A 17252-nucleotide genomic window follows, 5' to 3' on the forward strand; every position below is an offset into this window, starting at 1 on the left:
TGATTTCTTTGAAAGATCAAGGCAAAGGAGGGAGTTTTGAACTGTGCTACTAATGACCACTTCCAAGTTGGAATAGATTCATTAATCAATCCTCCTTTGTTATTATTGTTCAATCAGGGATGAAGTCACATAGCTAAGTTAGTATCTGACCTACATAGTAAGAGAAACAGATTGTTATATGTGCTCAGATAGCATACAGACATGCGTGGCATAGGCTTCCACGTGTGTTTGGGGAAGGTCCAAACAGGTAAAACACATGATCAGTGACGTGGCGTTCAGCAGATAAAGGCAAAACAAGTTTTTAGTTTTTTGTTCGTTTTCATTTTCTAAACACTTAAGAGAGCCATTACTTATGTGGATTCATCTGTAGCCTCTCAACAGGCTAGAGGGACAATGTCAAATCCTGATTGGTTGAAAGTAGTTCTAGAAAAGCAAAAGTAATGTCCTTTATATTGACATGTTTCTCATGGTCTGACCTCCTCCAGGATAACCCAGAGAACCTAGAGAAAAGGATATACTACTTGTGCTTCAGCCAATCCCCTATTAATATCGTTGCTTGCCACCATGTTTGTTTGTTTTTTTTTGGCCGCACCACATGGCTTGCGGGATCTTAGTTCCCCAACCAGGGATTGAACCTGGGGCCCTGGCAGTGAGAGCACCAAGTCCTAACCACTGGACCACCAGGGAATTCTTGCCACCACGTTTTTTATTTGTTTGGAATAGCTGAGCTCTTGAATGAGAACCTGGACTTCAGATGGTCTGTGTTGCAAATTACAGGCATATCTGTGTGGATAAGCTCTCTGTAGAAAGTTAAGAAACCTTACTAAGATATGTATCTATCATCTCTTTAATAAAGGCCCATTGCTTATCAGGGGAGAAATACAGCTTCTTGAGATATGGTAGTAGTTCACTGGACAAACTTATGAATAATTTCACTTTAATGAGATATTCACATAGACATGTGCACTATTAAAACATTAAAAAGTATTAATATTTATTTTAGCTAGATGAAATCTTTTTTGGTACTAGGTGGATCAAAATAAGAAGTTTTAAAATAAAAAGAAGAAAGAATGCTATTTAAAATGTTTATATTTTAATAATTTTCTTTCTGTCATTTTCTATACAGCTGAAACTTGAAGATTTTCCAGTTATTTCTAGATACAAAAACACGAGCAGAGTGTTATGCCTTCTTATGTTAATCAAGCTATATTTTATTACTCAAAATATGTGATAAATATTGTTAAAGAATAATCTCTCACCCACAGCATATATTCCCCCAATCTAGCAAGTGCTTAAGAAAAAAAACCACTTGACCATTTGCACAAGACTTAGTTCACAGTCTAAGAAGAAACAAAGTCCAGACAATCTACTACTAGGTGCTGTGACCAATGTGACCACCATCACATTTGCACTGTCCTCAACAACAAATGCCCATATTCCCTCGGCCCACCTCAGGGTTTACCTGCAGCTGTGATGGGCATTTCTTGGGCATGCAAACAGTTTTCTACCGCAAGTACCCATGCTTCTGTTTCCCTGCCTAGGGACTTCTGCTAGCACCACAGGACATACACAGGGCAACCCAAGAAATGCAATTTTCAATCAATGAGTCTATGAATAACTACCCCAGTTTGACCCTCTTGACAATGCTGAAGCATATTGTGCATGCTTCCTCAGAAGGTCCCCATTCAACTGAACCAGTTGCCCATAACAATGACATGCTCATTAATACACCTATTGTCTTCTCTCAAATCCTTGTCTCAGGGTCTACTTTTGGGGAAACACCTCCTCCTTCACCATTTCTATTGAACTGTCAGTGAACTTGATTATATTAGCAACTCCCAGAGTGAGAAAGAATCCTATCTGTAGCTCAGGTAAGATAACAGTGGAGCAGAGGGAAGGTGGTGTTATGGAAAAAGCACGGAAGTTAGAAGAAAATCTAACCAAGACCTCAAGTCAAATCTCAGCTCTCAATGGTCTCAATCTTTCTATCAGCAGATTGCTTTCTCCTTGAACATGTTCTTCAGTTGACCTGTGAGATCGCCCTCTTGATTCTCTTCCAGTCTCACAAGCCATAACCTCTCAGTCTCCTTTGCCTGACCCTCTTCATTTTCCTACTTCTATTGGTTGGAGGGATCTAAGCTCAGTCTCTAGACTCCCTCCCTTGGCTATTTAAACTATTGGCTATTTAATCCCAATGTACTTTCACCCAGTTGTGTGTTTCAAGTACCATAAATATATGGTGACTCCGAAACTTACATCTTTGCCTAAACCTCTCCTCTGCACTCCAGAACACTGATGTCCAAGTGCATATTCAACATCTCTGCTTGGATGTCTAATAGGCATCAAACTTAATACTTCAGAACTGAATCCTTGATTTCCACTTCACCCTGTTCTCTCCGGTGGTAAATGGCAGTTCCATATTTCCCAAAACTCCTAAATCATGTTTAACTCATTACTGTCTCACACAGTATGGTACCCATCATCAAACCCTATCCTTCCACTTCAAAATATGTCCTTAATGTAGCCATCCCTTACCTCTTCTACTGCTAACCTGGGCCAAGGCACCATCATCTCTTGACTGGATGATTTCAATAGCCTTCTGACCAACCTCTCTGCTTCTACCCTTGACCTCTTAAAGTTTATTTTGAGTGGCCCTTTTAAAACATTGTCAGATCTAGTGACTGATATGCTGTGGTACCCCAACTCATACAGAATAAAATCCAAAGTATATTGGATCATCATGACCTTGTCTCCACTACCCTTTTGGCTGTAATTTTTACTACCCTCTTTCTTGCTCAGGCTGCTTCAGCCACACTGGCCTCCTCTCTCTTACTTGATTCTTGGTACTTGCTGTTCCCTCTCCCTGGAATTTTCTGCAATCATGTATCCTCAGGGACACATTCTCTTCACCAAGATCTCTACTCAAATGTCACCTTATTGAGATGATTTTCCCCACCACTCTATCACATCCACTTCACACATAAATACATACCTATACATACATACACTGTCCATCTCTGTTAGCACCATCTGACCTATTACACAATTCTTTATTTGTACATGATCCTTCTCTCCCAACTAGAACATGAGCTCTTTGAGGTCAGGGTTTTGATTTGTCCCCTGTTGAATCCCCAGCACCCACCACAGTTTTTGGCACGAAAAGGCACCCAACACATATACTGTGAATGATGTAATAAGCCAGCTATAAATCAGGGTATGTTGGTCTACAAGATCTCCTATCTCCCTCTCACTCAAATACTACATGATCTTAAGTTGACTCTGAAAGTATAGAATATGCGCTGTAACTTGTTTAATCAGACAAAAGACTTGTTTTTCACTCTCATTATTAATCTCCAAAACTTGCCTGTTATTCACATTTCTTGATTCACGGAGGAATATCTGTTGGAATGTTTAAGTTAAATTGATTTTATAAGTTTATATACCTATCTAAAAGCACTTTAGACCAACACAGTGGGGTTTTTTTCTTCCTACTTTGATTATATTTTCTGTAAGCATTCCAATTTTCCCCAGGTACATTGTTTTTCCAGTAGGATTTAGACTTAGAAGCAAAAAGGAGTCAAAATTCCTCTTCCAATCCTGAACTGGCCCTTCTTCCTAAACATTTCCACCCACCAATATTCTACTTTTAGAAAATCAAGAGAGAAAGACAATAATACCAATTTTGCATCTATCCAATTAACCCAAGGCATGGAGTCCTTTCCTTTTGGGCCACACCGTGAGGCATGCGGGATCTTAGTTCCCTGACCAGGGATTGAATCCGTGCCCCCTGCATTGGGAGCACAGAATCTTAACCACTGGACTGCCAGAGGTGTCCCTGGAGTCTCATTCTTTCTTTTTCTCTACATAAACCAATAGGTGTTCATTGTCTTATATTTTCTCCACCTGTCTTAACGGATTATTGCTTCATTTCTAATCTGAGAAATTATTTAGAAAATTATAAAATATCTATCTAAAAATTATAAACATGTAGTTGTCTTCTTTTAATTCTTTGCTTAAAGCTGAAATCCAGTTTTTTTTTTTCATATTTACCAAAACAGTGAAGTCTGATATTTCTTTGAGATCTGCCAGAATTAAAACTGGATTTCAGCCTTATACAAACCCTAGTCAATCTTAAGTACAAGTGGTCATTGACTGCTAAACTTTACTTTTTAGGCTCTTCCTTTCCTTAGTGTGATTTTGACCTAGTCATTTCTCTTGTAAGTCTTCCTCATCCCTTTTTTTGGTAGTTTAGAAATGCTTTAAAATTATTTGCCAAGCTAGACTGAGATCTTCTTGATTCTTTCATTTCCTAAATATCCCACCCTTCACTGTACATTAAAAATGCAGAAAAAACCAAAAATTAAATACATGTTAAAAATGAAGAAACTGAATAATGATAACACATGTGCTGGATCTCTTGTGAAAATGGTGGTTCCCTCCTCTTTTTTTTTGAGGATCTTAAGTTATTCTCATTTCTGGTGTAATTTTGGTGTAAAAAGTCACTTATGGAACCTCCTGGGTAGGTTTCAATGGTCTTTGTGTGTGGATTAACAACAGTGGAAAGGGTGAGAAGAAAGAATAATAACAATGACAAAAAGGAAGATTAGACTCCTTCCATTGATTTGTAAATACCTATTAAGTGCTTGTTCTGTGTTAGGCAATGTGCAAGACAGAGGGAATACAATCGTGAGCAAATCCAGACAACCGTCACTGACCTTCTGGAACTTACATTCTAGTGAGTAGAGTGGGAGAGGCTGGGCAAGTAGAAGGAAAAATGACTGCACGTGAAAACTGTGAAATTGCAGCTGCCATCCTTGTTAAGGAGGACAGGACCACCGCAGCTGTTCAGGTTAGGCCTTACCTGAAAGCACCAGGCCAAGGGGTGAGTGATGCCTGAACGAGCCAGCCAGAGCTCTGCCGGCTATTTCCTGCTGGCATCTGGAAGAGGGACAAATTCCAGTAATTCCCACACAGGTGGGACAGCAGGGGCCCATAAGGAAAGGTTAGGTGAGCCTCAAATATTTGGAGAGGTCATGGAAGGTTTCTTTGAGAAGGAAAAAAACAAACAACACCCAACTAAGTCAGATTTGAAAAAAAGATGAAAAAAAAAAAGAATTAAGGGGGATAGAGATGATAGTGGGTGGGGAGGACAGTGAGAAGCCCATTAGCTGCGCTGGTAGCAGCTTCTGCAAAGAGCCTGTGCATCGTGCCCTGAAGAAGCTGAAGGATGCTGGACTGGAGTGAAAGGTGGAGGAAGTTGGAGAGGTGTTTAGGAGCCAATCATGTAAACTTGACCATGGAGGCCGTATTAAGGGATGAGTGTTTAAGAGTGGTGTCTGGTGCTGCACTGTGGAGGGGCAAGGGAAATATAGACCAGTTAGAAGGCTACTGAAGTGATGAGCGGGACGGTGATAGCACGATCTGGGGTCATGGCGATATCTATGAACACGCTTAATGGGGCTCCCCTGGTGGCGCAGTGGTTGGGAGTCCGCCTGCTGATGCAGGGGACCCGGGTTTGTGCCCCGGTCCGGGAGGATCCCGCATGCCGCGGAGCGGCTGGGCCCATGAGCCATGGCCGCGGAGCCTGCGCGTCCCGAGCCTGTGCTCCGCAACGGGAGAGGCCACAACAGTGAGAGGCCAGCGTACCGCAAAAAAAAAAAAAAAAAAAAAACAACTAAAAACAAAACCGCTTAATAAAAACATGTTACAAGGGTGATGAACCTACTGTTTATTGGAAACGTTGTAGAAGGAAAGACTGTATATAGTGTGAAGAATAGAATTCAGAACGCTTAAGACCCAGAGCATGGTTTCCAGCCTTAGAAAACAGAGCAACACTATTATGATTTGTTTTGTTTTTTGATAATGAAGGCTCTTAGTTGTATGGTCAGGCCACTCAAGATGGCTGTTCTCTTGCTCTCTGTACCTCCCCTGCCCAACCAGCGTCTGCTTCTCCTACATCCTACTCACAGAACTGACCTTCCTACGTACTCACCCCCGCCCCAGCTAGTGATTGTTCTTATCAAAGGGGCGGTGAGAGGCGTGCCCCTCTGCTGTTTCCCGTGGTAACTAACGAGCCCACCTGAGGTCAATTCCCCCATAACTGGCAATCTGCCTCCCCTCCCCTCCCCCCGCGGCGAAGCCTACCGCCCTGTCCTGCCCGCGGTCTGCCGCTTATGGTGGAGTGTTTTTCCGGGACCTTTCTTCAGACATGTAAGCCCCGGCCCCAGCCGCTAAACCATTGATGTCTCTGTTGCTGACTCTGGGCTCTTTCTTCAGTCTTAAAGCTGGGCAAGTGCAGGCCTTATAGGCCTGCGGGGTGCAGCCCAACATTAGGTAAGATGGATTATATTAATTTTTGGCTCTGTGTGGGTCTCAGATGTGCCCTGAACTTAGCTCCCTAAAATTGTTGCTGTCAGACTTAACTACTTGACCTTTACCTTGTTTGCATAAATGTGAAATGCTGTATGAGCCACTCAATGCAACATAACTGTTTAATGGAAAACTGTTTTAATTATTAGTTTAATAATCTAATTTACTTTAGCAATCTAATACTGTTGAATAATTAGTTGTTTCAAAATTCGGGTTATTTTCTTAGGATACAGTTCTGGAGAGAGGGTTTCTGGGTTGTAGAGTATACATATTTCTAAGGCTTTTCGTACACATTGTTAACTTCACCAGAAAATTTTGATATTTTACGATCTCACTAGCTGTGTAGGAATGTTTGTTTCTCTATACTTGCACCAACATTGGATGTTTTTATTAAGAAATTAAGCTTTCGGGGGCTTCCCTGGTGGTGCAGTGGTTGAGAGGCCGCCTGCCGATGCAAGGCACATGGATTCGTGCCCCGGTCCGGGAGGATCCCACGTGCCGCGGAGCAGCTGGGCCCGTGAGCCATGGCCGCTGAGCCTGCGCGTCCGGAGCCTGTGCTCCGCAACGGGAGAGGCCACAACAGTGAGGGGCCTGCGTACCGCAAAAAAAAAAAAAAAAGAAATTAAGCTTTTGGGACTTCCCCGGCGGTCCAGTGGTTAAGACTCTGCCTTCCAATGCAGGAGACGTGGGTTAGATCCCTGGTCGGGGAACTAAGATCCCACATGCCGTGCAGTGCGGCCAAAAACTTAAAAAAAGAAAAGAAAGAAGTTAAGCTTTGCCAATCTTATAGATAAAAGAGAATCTTATTTAAAAAAATATTTCTCTATTACAATATGTACATTTTTTTCAAAATTAGTATCCGTATGTATTACTTTGTGAAATTTCCTTACTGATTTTCAAGGATTCTTTACATTGTAAAGCTCCTTTAACCTTTTTAATCGGATTTAAAACATTGTCATTTCAGCATGTGTAATTGTTTTGCTCACATTTAATGAGGAAACTTGTTTGTTTTAAAATTTTAGAAAATGCTTACTAATGATAATTAAAATCAGGTTGCATTTTTGCATGAGCAAAACTTGCAGACTTTGGTTATTCATTTAGTCTCTATTTATTCTACTTTGTTGCAGCATATTTGAGGGTATAGATTTTTGTTTATTTATTTATTTATTTATTTTTGCGGTACGCGGGCCTCTCCCTGTTGTGGCCTCTCCCGTTGCGGAGCACAGGCTCCGGACGCACAGGCTCAGCGGCCATGGCTCACGGGCCTAGCCGCTCCGTGGCACGTGGGATCTTCCCGGACCGGGGCACGAACCCGGGTCCCCTGCATCGGCAGGCGGACTCTCAACCACTGCGCCACCAGGGAAGCCCGAGGGTATAGATTTTTGAATTAGAATTTTATAGGTAGTTGGTCATTATGTTTGTAATAGTGACCTAGAAGCCAATGGTACACTACTAAATATTTAACAATTGGGTCTTTTTGTAGAATTTACTGCTTACTGTGGTGTAAGTACTCCCATCACAACTGATTTCAGGTTACCAATGTGAAGTTGCATAATGGACTCTCAAAAACAGCTTTTGAAGTAATGCAGGATTTGTAAATGCCAGCTGAATCATCAGAGTGGTTAAGTTTTTGTTGCACATAATTTTAGTATTAGATATATTTCACAATTTTTGCATATTGATATATGGAGGATATTTGATTAATCAAAAAACCCCATTCACCAAATTAGCCAGCAAAATGAAATTTACTTGTCTTTTCTCCATTTAAATCAACATATCATGGGAAATTCTAGGAGTCTTTGAATTTACTAAGAAACAATAAAATATTTTAATTCAAAGTTATTTTCTACCATATCAAATAAGACCCGGCGGGGAGGGTGAAATCATAGGAATTCGGATTAATTCATCTAGAAAAGAATAGGTTAAGGATTGTATGAATACTTATCTTCTTTTTTTTTTAAACATCTTTATTGGAGTATAGTTGCTTTACAATGGTGTGTTAGTTTCTACTTTGTAACAAAGTGAATCAGCTATACATATACATATATCCCCATATCTCCTCCCTCTGGCGTCTCCCTCCCACCCTCCCTATCCGACCCCTCTAGGTGGTCACAAAGCACGGAGCTGATCTCCCTGTGCTATGCGGCTGCTTCCCACTGCTATCTATTTTACGTTTGGTAGTGTATATATGTCCATGCCACTCTCTCACTTCGTCCCAGCTTACCCTTCCCCCTCCCCATGTCCTCAAGTCCTTTCTCTACGTCTGCATCTGTGTAATACTTATCTTCAAATGCCTGAGTGATGATGGTTAAATTAAAATAAAACCACCATAACCACCACACACACACACACTCTTCCCTATTTCCATGGAGTTAAGAACAAGAGAAATTAAATGCTGAAAGAGGAGGGATTTAGCTTGAAGAAAGAAGACTTACCTAGTGGCAAAGATTATCAAGAATGACCTAGTTTTGTTTTCTCCTTTTTCTATATAGCTATTGAAATAATGTAATTTTGTCTCAGATAATTTGGGTGTGATTTTATAATAGCTCTAATGAGTTTCATACATTAAATATACTACTTTTGTTTCTCTCAGTGAGAGAAAGGGAATGTATTAAGCAAAAGCAACTTGGAATCTTGAGCAACATGGAGCTCTCGAAATCCAAAAGTTTCGAGTGACACTGAGCCATGATCACCCTTGTACGGTGGGGAACTCAGTGATTCAGGGAGGAAAGCCTCAAGGTGGGTTGTGGGGGAGGGGGGAGAATGGTAACTGGAAAATTCATTCGGTTGCTTTAAAAGATGAGCTTAACTCTGGCTCAGGATTCACATTTCCCACTTGTGTCTTGTCTTCAGAAATAAAAAAGAGGAAACCACCAATGAGAACATGTGGTATTATAAATCATCCCAGCTGTTGTTAGAAAAATGAGTAAGGGTTCTAAACAGTTTCAAAAGGTCCTTACTAGCCCTTTTCACTCACCTTGAGAAGAACCATAGAAGTAAGAAAACAAAAGGATTTCTTTTTCTTTCCATACACCAGTCATCAGCAGTGTTCTCTTTGGGCTCCTGGCATCTGGGTCCAGTTGCTGGGTTACAGGCAAATATAATCAAAACAAACACTAAAAGGTACTCTTTTGGCTCTTAACATGTTGGAAAGGCCTTCTGCCTTCCATCCTCTAGGCTGGCCAATTCTCAATGCAAAAGTGACTTTCCCATTTGCTGTCGTCCTTTCCTTTTCTTCCTGTACGACAACTCCTGATTATAAACTTGTTGTGGAGTAGAAGCTCTTAATTAGGAGGCCATTAGACCTTTAGACCTTTTCTCCAACTTCCTGTTCAGTAGTACCAGGAATTCCAGTCCCTACCACCCTTCCCTGTCCTCTGAGAGCTGGTAGGCTGGAGAGGCCCTTCCATGGCTGTATTAACCCTTTGCTCCCCTATTGGCCAGTTACCAAGGATAGATTTTCAAGGAAACAAATGGTATTTTCCACTCAGGACTGCAGTGCCAGATCCAGTGATGGACTTCCTGCTTCTCAGCACTTGTGATGTGTTATACTATATTTGAACTTGGACAGGAAAGCTACAGGCATGTTTAGAAGTTTGGGAAATAAGATCTATGGCAAAAGTCAACCCGTTAGCCAGTTTGTCCAGAGTATTTTATTAAGATCCATGGGGTGCCAAGCCCTTGAATAGAATCAGGGCATTCCAGTAAGGTCTGCAGAGGTTAAAGGCACCAGGATGACTTATCCTGGAAGAGAGTGAGAGGAAGCTGTTATAAATCCTCCAATATTTAAAGAGGTACTATTGAGAAGGTGGTAACCCATTGCACATGAACTCTGCTAAGGCTAGAACATGAGGAAATACACTGGAAAGATAGACATTCTGTTTATTTTTAAGGAAAAATTTCCCAATAGTGTAGGTTGATAAATACCTTAATGGGTTCTCTAGAAAGGAAGTATGGCCACATTTCCTTTCTGAAAACCTAGACCAAAAAGGCTTACCTCTTATCTGCCTGAAATGGTTGGGTTTGGTTTGCTATGCATGATTATGAGTGGGTATGTGTTTATCTGAAAAGAAGAGCTGGACTGACTTCTGTTCTAACAGAACTTCTGTTCTAACTTCTAACCCCGTCTGATCTTTGAAAAGCAAATATTCACTATATTTCTGGAAAGGTCAGAAGTAAGTGTTTTTATCCTGGTGTTTTGCAAAATCTGAGCCAAAGAAGACAAGGTGTCTTTTTCATGCTTATCCAAACTGTGAGTGTTAGAACCAAACATATATTTTGCAAGTATTGATTGTGTTTTATTAAAAGATTGAAACTTCCAGAAAGAATTTTACCCCAGTGACCTAAAAAATTACTACATCTTTTCAAAGCTGGCATATAGTATTGTTTTTTTCTTCATTCTTTTTCATCATCATAGCGACTCTTCCTTGAACTTCTGGTGTGTCAAGCATTGGACTGAAGGCTTTGTATGCATTTTTATTTCTTTTAATTCTTACATCAATATGTAAGGTGGGTATTGTTATTTTTAGTTACCAGATGATGAAACTGAGGCTCAGATGAATTCTGCTACAACTTGTCCAATTGCAGTCAGCAAACTAGTATGTGGTAGAACCAGACTTAGAATCCTAACTTCCCTGAATCCAAAGTTCTCCTTTCTCCCCAGCACTGGTCTACCGGCAAAGTCTGACTCAGCTGTTTTACATCAAAAAGATTAAACAAATTGTTAATAAAAACATCATTCATCCACACTAACCTTCCTGAAATAGCTAAAACATATATGACTTACGTCAATTGACACGCTTCCAAAATGGTTGAAAATTTCTTCTGCCTAAGAAAAATACGAGTGTTCAAAAGCAAAAAACATTTTAATTCTCTTACTATTCTTCTCTTTCTGAAATGATTTTTTTCTGAGTGATTGTAAAGCTGTAAGAGTGATTTCATTGGGGCTGTATTTCATAACATAACTAGCATCAAATTATGAAAATGTTTTCTAATGGCCTAGATTTTGTGTTCCACAATTTTATTCTATCTTACGATCCGAGTAAGGCATGTCTTTCACTCCTGTCTTCTGGAATATTCCAAATTCCTTTTAGAGATGACTCTTCCACTTAGGCCTTCTCAGCTGGCACCTTCCCCTCTCTTCTCATGATCAAATTTAGACTCACTGTTCAATAAGAGGGGGCTGCAGGGTAGAACAGGCAGTGGTAAAGACTGCCGGAACTAAATGTGATTTCAGGCAAGCCTCTTCAAATCTTTGTGTCTAGGCTTTTCATCTACAAACTGCAGGTGATAACCCTTGTATTTCCCAGTTGTTGTGAGCTTTGTAAGTGAAAAGGTAACAAGAAAACTTGGTTAAGTGTCTGAGTATTGCTGTTTGCATTTGACATGTGAAGTGGGGGTATCTTAGCTCACTCTGAATCCAGGAATGTGTAATAATGAATTGGTTTATTTTCTGCCTCCTTCCATAAAAAATAGGAATACTTCAGGAGAGGAGAATATAATATCTTTGTCCCTTTGCTTCGAATTTTCCCCGACATGAACCTCTACCAAAATACACCTAATTACTTCCTCCATAAAGCCTCCTCTTCTTCCCATATTTCTATCCTTGTTAATGTCAGAATACACCCAGTTTCCATCCCAGTCTCCCAAATTGAAAACCTGGGAGCTATTCCCTGCCATATTCACCACCCCCTGCCCCCCACACCCCCCTTTCTGTCATTCCTCCCCTCCTCAATCTACCTGGGCTTCAAATCCAGATGATAATGTCACAGAGATGTTTACTGGATTTCCCTTCCACTTGTCATCCCCTCTGTTCCTGGGTAAGGCCTGAATCATCTCTCACTAAGATAGTTGAATCTTTCTCTGTCGGGATAGATGAAAACACAGCTTCCATCCGTAGTCGCTGCCTATGAACTTGTGTCCAAAGGAAAGTTATACCAACAGCAGCCTACCGATTTACTATATTTTTCTGTTGGCTTGGGCTTTTGTTCCAAATTCCTATGTTAGGAATCGGGTTGGATGACATGCCAGCTGGAAGAATTGCTTGTGTCTGGGCTGACTGCTCATCTGCCCAGGCTCCTTTCTCCTGGGCTAAGCTGAGTTTTCCGTTGGCCTTCTGTGGGTGGAGTAGGTTGGCAGCGGGTGAGGACAAGGCCCAAGCCTTCTTATCTCACTGGCTCTAGGGGAAGTGATTTACAGGACAGAGAAGCATTCATTCCAAGGAAGAAGGGGAGGTCAAATAGCGAGATCCCCTCAAATATTTCTCAACACGGGGTCAAAAACTGTTTCTCTCTTGTCTCTTTCTCTGCAGAGTTCCAGCTCCTTGTATCACGGCCCAGCTGTGGGTTCTTGGTCTTAACCCATGACTGGAGCTTGGTCTCCTCCCCGGGAGTGGAGCTGGGGAGAGGTAAGGGAGACTTGGATTTCTCCCAGAGTAGTGTTGTCGCATTGTAAATCATGAAATCATTTTTGTGGGTTGCGACCAGCATTTAAAAAAATAAAATGTAATGTTATAGAGTGGAAGGGAATAGGACAAAACAGAAGAGAAAGCAGTAGAGTAGATTTCACAAGGTAAGGGTGTGACCTTTTCATGAAACCTTTGTTTTAGTCATAGTTAAGGATACTTGTGTGTGTGTATGAGTGTACTGGGTCACAGTATGAAATGTATTTCTTTTTTTTTCCTGAAATGTATTTCTTACTGTGTGGGTCATGGTCTAAAATTTTGGAGGCCACTGCTAGGCTAGAATATATAGAAACAATCTCTCTTCTTCTAGTTTTCGTCCTTTGATCCATCCTCCATCCCCCAATTTGTCATTTAAATAGCCTTTCTACAAACCAGTGTGATCACACAATCACACTGTTTAAAGATCTTCACTACTTGTATTACTAATTCATGAGCATAGCAGTCAAGGTCTTCAGTAATCCAATTCCAACCACTTTTCCAGTCTCACTTACAACTATATTCCTTACTGTTCTACTCTATCTTTTCCAAAAGTGCCTTTCACATTTGTCTTTTTGTCTTTACTCACATTATTCTTTGGCCTAAAATGTCATTTTCACTTCTCCACTTATCTAAATCCAACTCATTAAAAATTTGTTTTTAAATAACATTATTTTTCTGATTAAAACTTTGGACTATTACCTAGGTTACTAAGTATAAAATCAAATCACATAATTCCATAATCCAGAAATAGAATTATATCTTTATATATACCTTCTAGTCTTTACTTAAAAGCACATACACATATTTTATGTATACATACATATATATTTAGAACCCTTCTTTTTTAATGTATATGGAAAGATTTCCAATGTCATTAATATTCTTCTAAAATATACTTAATGGATGCATCATATTTTATTATACAGATATTATTGAACATTTGAGTGGTTTCTAATATTTTATTTTTATAAATAATGCCTTGATATATGTCTTTATGTGTCTCTCTGATTTTTTTTCCCCTTTGAATAGATTTAGATTTACTGGGTTAGATTGTGTTTATCCTTTTAAGGACCTTGATATAGATTGCTTGATCTCTCATAAGAACTACACATACAGTATCCCTATTTGTGCCAATACTGAATATTATCATTTACGAAATGTTTGCCAATCTGATAGATGAAAAATAATTTTGCATTACTTTCATGTAAATTTTTTGAGGGTTAGTGAGATTAATCTCTTTTTAAAAATTTTTTTTGGTCATTTACATTGCATTTTGTAGGAAATTGCTTGTCCCTGGCCTTTGTCCATTTTTTTTTTTTAGGGAGGTTATTTTCTGTGTGTTTTTCTTCTTTATTATAAATCCTGCTTATTCTTTAAAGCTTAATTTAAAACACACTTTCTCCATGGAATTTTCTTCTAGTTTCTTATTTTGAATCTTTGTTTTCCCATAGCACATTAAAAAAAAATTTATTTATTTCATTTTTTCATTTTTGGCTGTGTTGGGTCTTCGTTGCTGCACACGGCTTTCTCTAGTTGCGGCGAGCAGGGGCTACTCTTCGTTGCTGTGCGTGGGCTTCTCAATGCGGTGGCTTCTCTTGTTGCAGAGCATGGGCTCTAGGTGCATGGGCTTCAGTAGTTGTGGCTCGTGGGCTCAGTAGTTGTGGTTTGCAGGCTCTAGAGCGGAGGCTCAGTAGTTGTGGCTCACGGGCTTAGTTGCTCTGCAGCATGTGGGATCTTCCCAGACCAGGGCTTGAACCTGTGTCCCCTGCATTGGCAGGCAGATTCTCAACCACTGCGCCACCAGGGAAGCCCCAGAAACCTTTTCTTATTTGTTTTTGTATCTCTGTCCAGTAAAAGGCAGATATTCAGTATACTGTTGATGTTCTTTGCCAAGCCAGAGAGCAGAGCCTTCTCTTTTCAATGTGAAATTTGGTAGGTTACTTTTCCTGCGTGCTTTTAGAATATTCTATCTGAGGCTGCATTCACATATATTTAGGAAGACATAGTGAGCGCAGAAGGCCTTCTTTTTGGGGTGCTGGCGAGAGGGAGAGAGCAGTGCCCTTTCTGAAATCTGTCTGGCTGTGCTTCCCAGTTCTGTTTAAAGTAATCTCACCAGCCTTAGAGCTTCTGCATTCTGGGTGATGTGAATTTCCATTTTTCCCCTCTTTCCCTCAACACTGGGGAGTTCTGCATTGCTGAACTTACAGGCTATTTGAGATCATTCAAATTACTTTTGGAAATTGGTCAGAGGTTAGAGTTATAGTATATAACTGCTGGATTGAATCTCAGAGCTGTCTAGTCCCACACCTTAGACCTTCCACCAGCTTCTACCCCAAAGACTTCCCCTACGGGAGATGACATTGACCTCTCCAAAAGAGTAAAGCTCAGGTTCTGCGTCAGGGAGCAGTTCTGCCTTTCCACACTTCATCCTGCAGGGCCATCCCTCTGAGCATCTTTCCTGGAGAAGAGCATACCTTTGACCCATCAATAAGTCAGGACCAGCAGCAGAGTCACCCAGGCTAACTCTTCTGCCTTCGTCCTTGGTATTGTTCTCCAGAAGGGGCATAACCACTACATGCCAGTGTTTTCTGTCTGCTTCTGGTTGTTCCAGTTGTTTGCATCCTTTTAACATGTTCTCTGAAGGAATCTGATATTTATTGAGCCTCTCATATGTCACACTGCACTAGGAGCTCAGCAGATAGTATACCATTATTTCCTCTAATTGTTCCCATTTTACATTCAAAGAGTTGAGGCTTGCATAGTCAAACTGAGAAGGTCACACAGCTGGTGAAGTAGTGGAGCGAGGAGGACTTGAGCCCAGGTTGGCCTTACCCAGTGCTTGAGTTACTCTCACTACACCAGGTTTCAATACAAAGAGGAGTGATTTGGGTTACTGAAACCATATGTGCATCCCTTCAAGGCTCTCTGCCTTTTGGTAATGTGAACATTGAATTTGGGGGGTGGAAGGGAGAAGACTTGTTTTAAGACACATTTGTTTTGAAAGTTAATTATAGGTGTTCTGAATAAAGTCTGAATTACTGTTTATAGAGGGATGGGATGAAAAAATGAGAAACATAGTAGGTGATCAAAACGATATATCAAATGAAAGAGAATTATATGCTTATTTTAATCAAGAGTATGTTTAATTAAATGAGAAAGTGAAACTTAGGACCCATAATACCAGGAGACATTCTGCAGAGTAGTTATAACCTCAGACGTTGGAGTAAATCAGAACTGGAGTTAAATCCTAGTTTTGCCACGCATACTGCATCTCTCTCATGAGTACCTAAGTTTACGCATTTGTAAAGATAGGTAATATACCTGTCGCTCAGGAATTTAATGAGGTAATAGATTCATTCATTCATCTTTTCGCTCCTTTGACAAAAGTATGCTTTGAATATTTACAATTTGCCTGACATTGGAGATGTAGCCACGAACAAAACACATACGTGTTTCCTGCCCTAAGAGAATTGACTGTCTAGTGGTTAAATGTAAAGTGTTTGTCATGGTGTCAAGAATGTGTGAAGCACTAATAAGTGGTAGATGTTACTATTATTATTATATTATTCTCATCCTTATTAGGAGTGTGCATTTCTACAACTACTTGTGATTTTGACATATCTTACATTTGATAATAGGTGTGAGACCTAGTTAACATTTTCCTGTATTGGCATTTCTAATTAAAGGATAGCGTTGTAAGGTAACAAGCAATTATTGTTAACAAAGGAAGCACTGTATAATCAGTGCCTTGCTTCAAGAATGAAGGATTTCTTCTCTGTTCCTTACTTGAGTGTTATTCTGTCTTTAGCCACATGAAACACTCAGAACGGGGTCTGGCACAATGAATACCTATTAGCTGAAAAAAGAATGTATGAATGAATGAGGGTTGCACAGACTCTAAACACAGCATCCGGCTGGTACCTACAGAAGAGGTACCTACCTGGTTGTGAATGTACAATGAGAGTCTCCACATAATAGGGCCCTAGGACTTTTTTTGTAAACTCAAGCACCTAGAGGAAAAATCCAAGGTGGGAGACTCGAAGCAAGAAAGTAATTTTTAATGTCCCTAGACTACAATGGGAGAAGGAAAAACAAAAAGGCTGAATAGGCGATAATCATCTCCTGCAACTGAAGGATTCTAAGCTTAATTAAATTAGAATGAAATGCTGAAATAGTTGTTCAGGTATTTTTCCATGCACCCATATATTTTACAATGAGTGTCTTTAAATGCAACAGTTTGAGTTCGTATTTTATAATAATTTACCACCTTTTGAGATTCATATAGAATTTAACACCTTATTCAATGGAAATAACTTTTACATGCACTTAGAATATATTCTTGAAAGTGTTTAGTAATGGACAGAACATGTGACATGGAAATTTGAAAGGGTTTCTGCCATATCAGATTCACATCCATAAAAATAAATTTGTTCGTGTGGGT

The 17252-nt window shown here is 40.1% G+C and overlaps 1 non-coding gene across 1 annotated transcript; it reads right to left on the reverse strand.

Annotated features, from left to right (window-relative positions):
- Positions 1-614: 614 nt before the first annotated feature.
- TRNAE-CUC (transfer RNA glutamic acid (anticodon CUC)) lies at positions 615-687 on the reverse strand. Its single transcript has one exon. It is a non-coding gene; the product is annotated as a tRNA-Glu (tRNA).
- Positions 688-17252: the final 16565 nt, after the last annotated feature.

Source organism: Delphinus delphis, chromosome 6 (genome assembly GCF_949987515.2).
Source record: "Delphinus delphis chromosome 6, mDelDel1.2, whole genome shotgun sequence".
Lineage (NCBI taxonomy): Eukaryota > Metazoa > Chordata > Mammalia > Artiodactyla > Delphinidae > Delphinus > Delphinus delphis.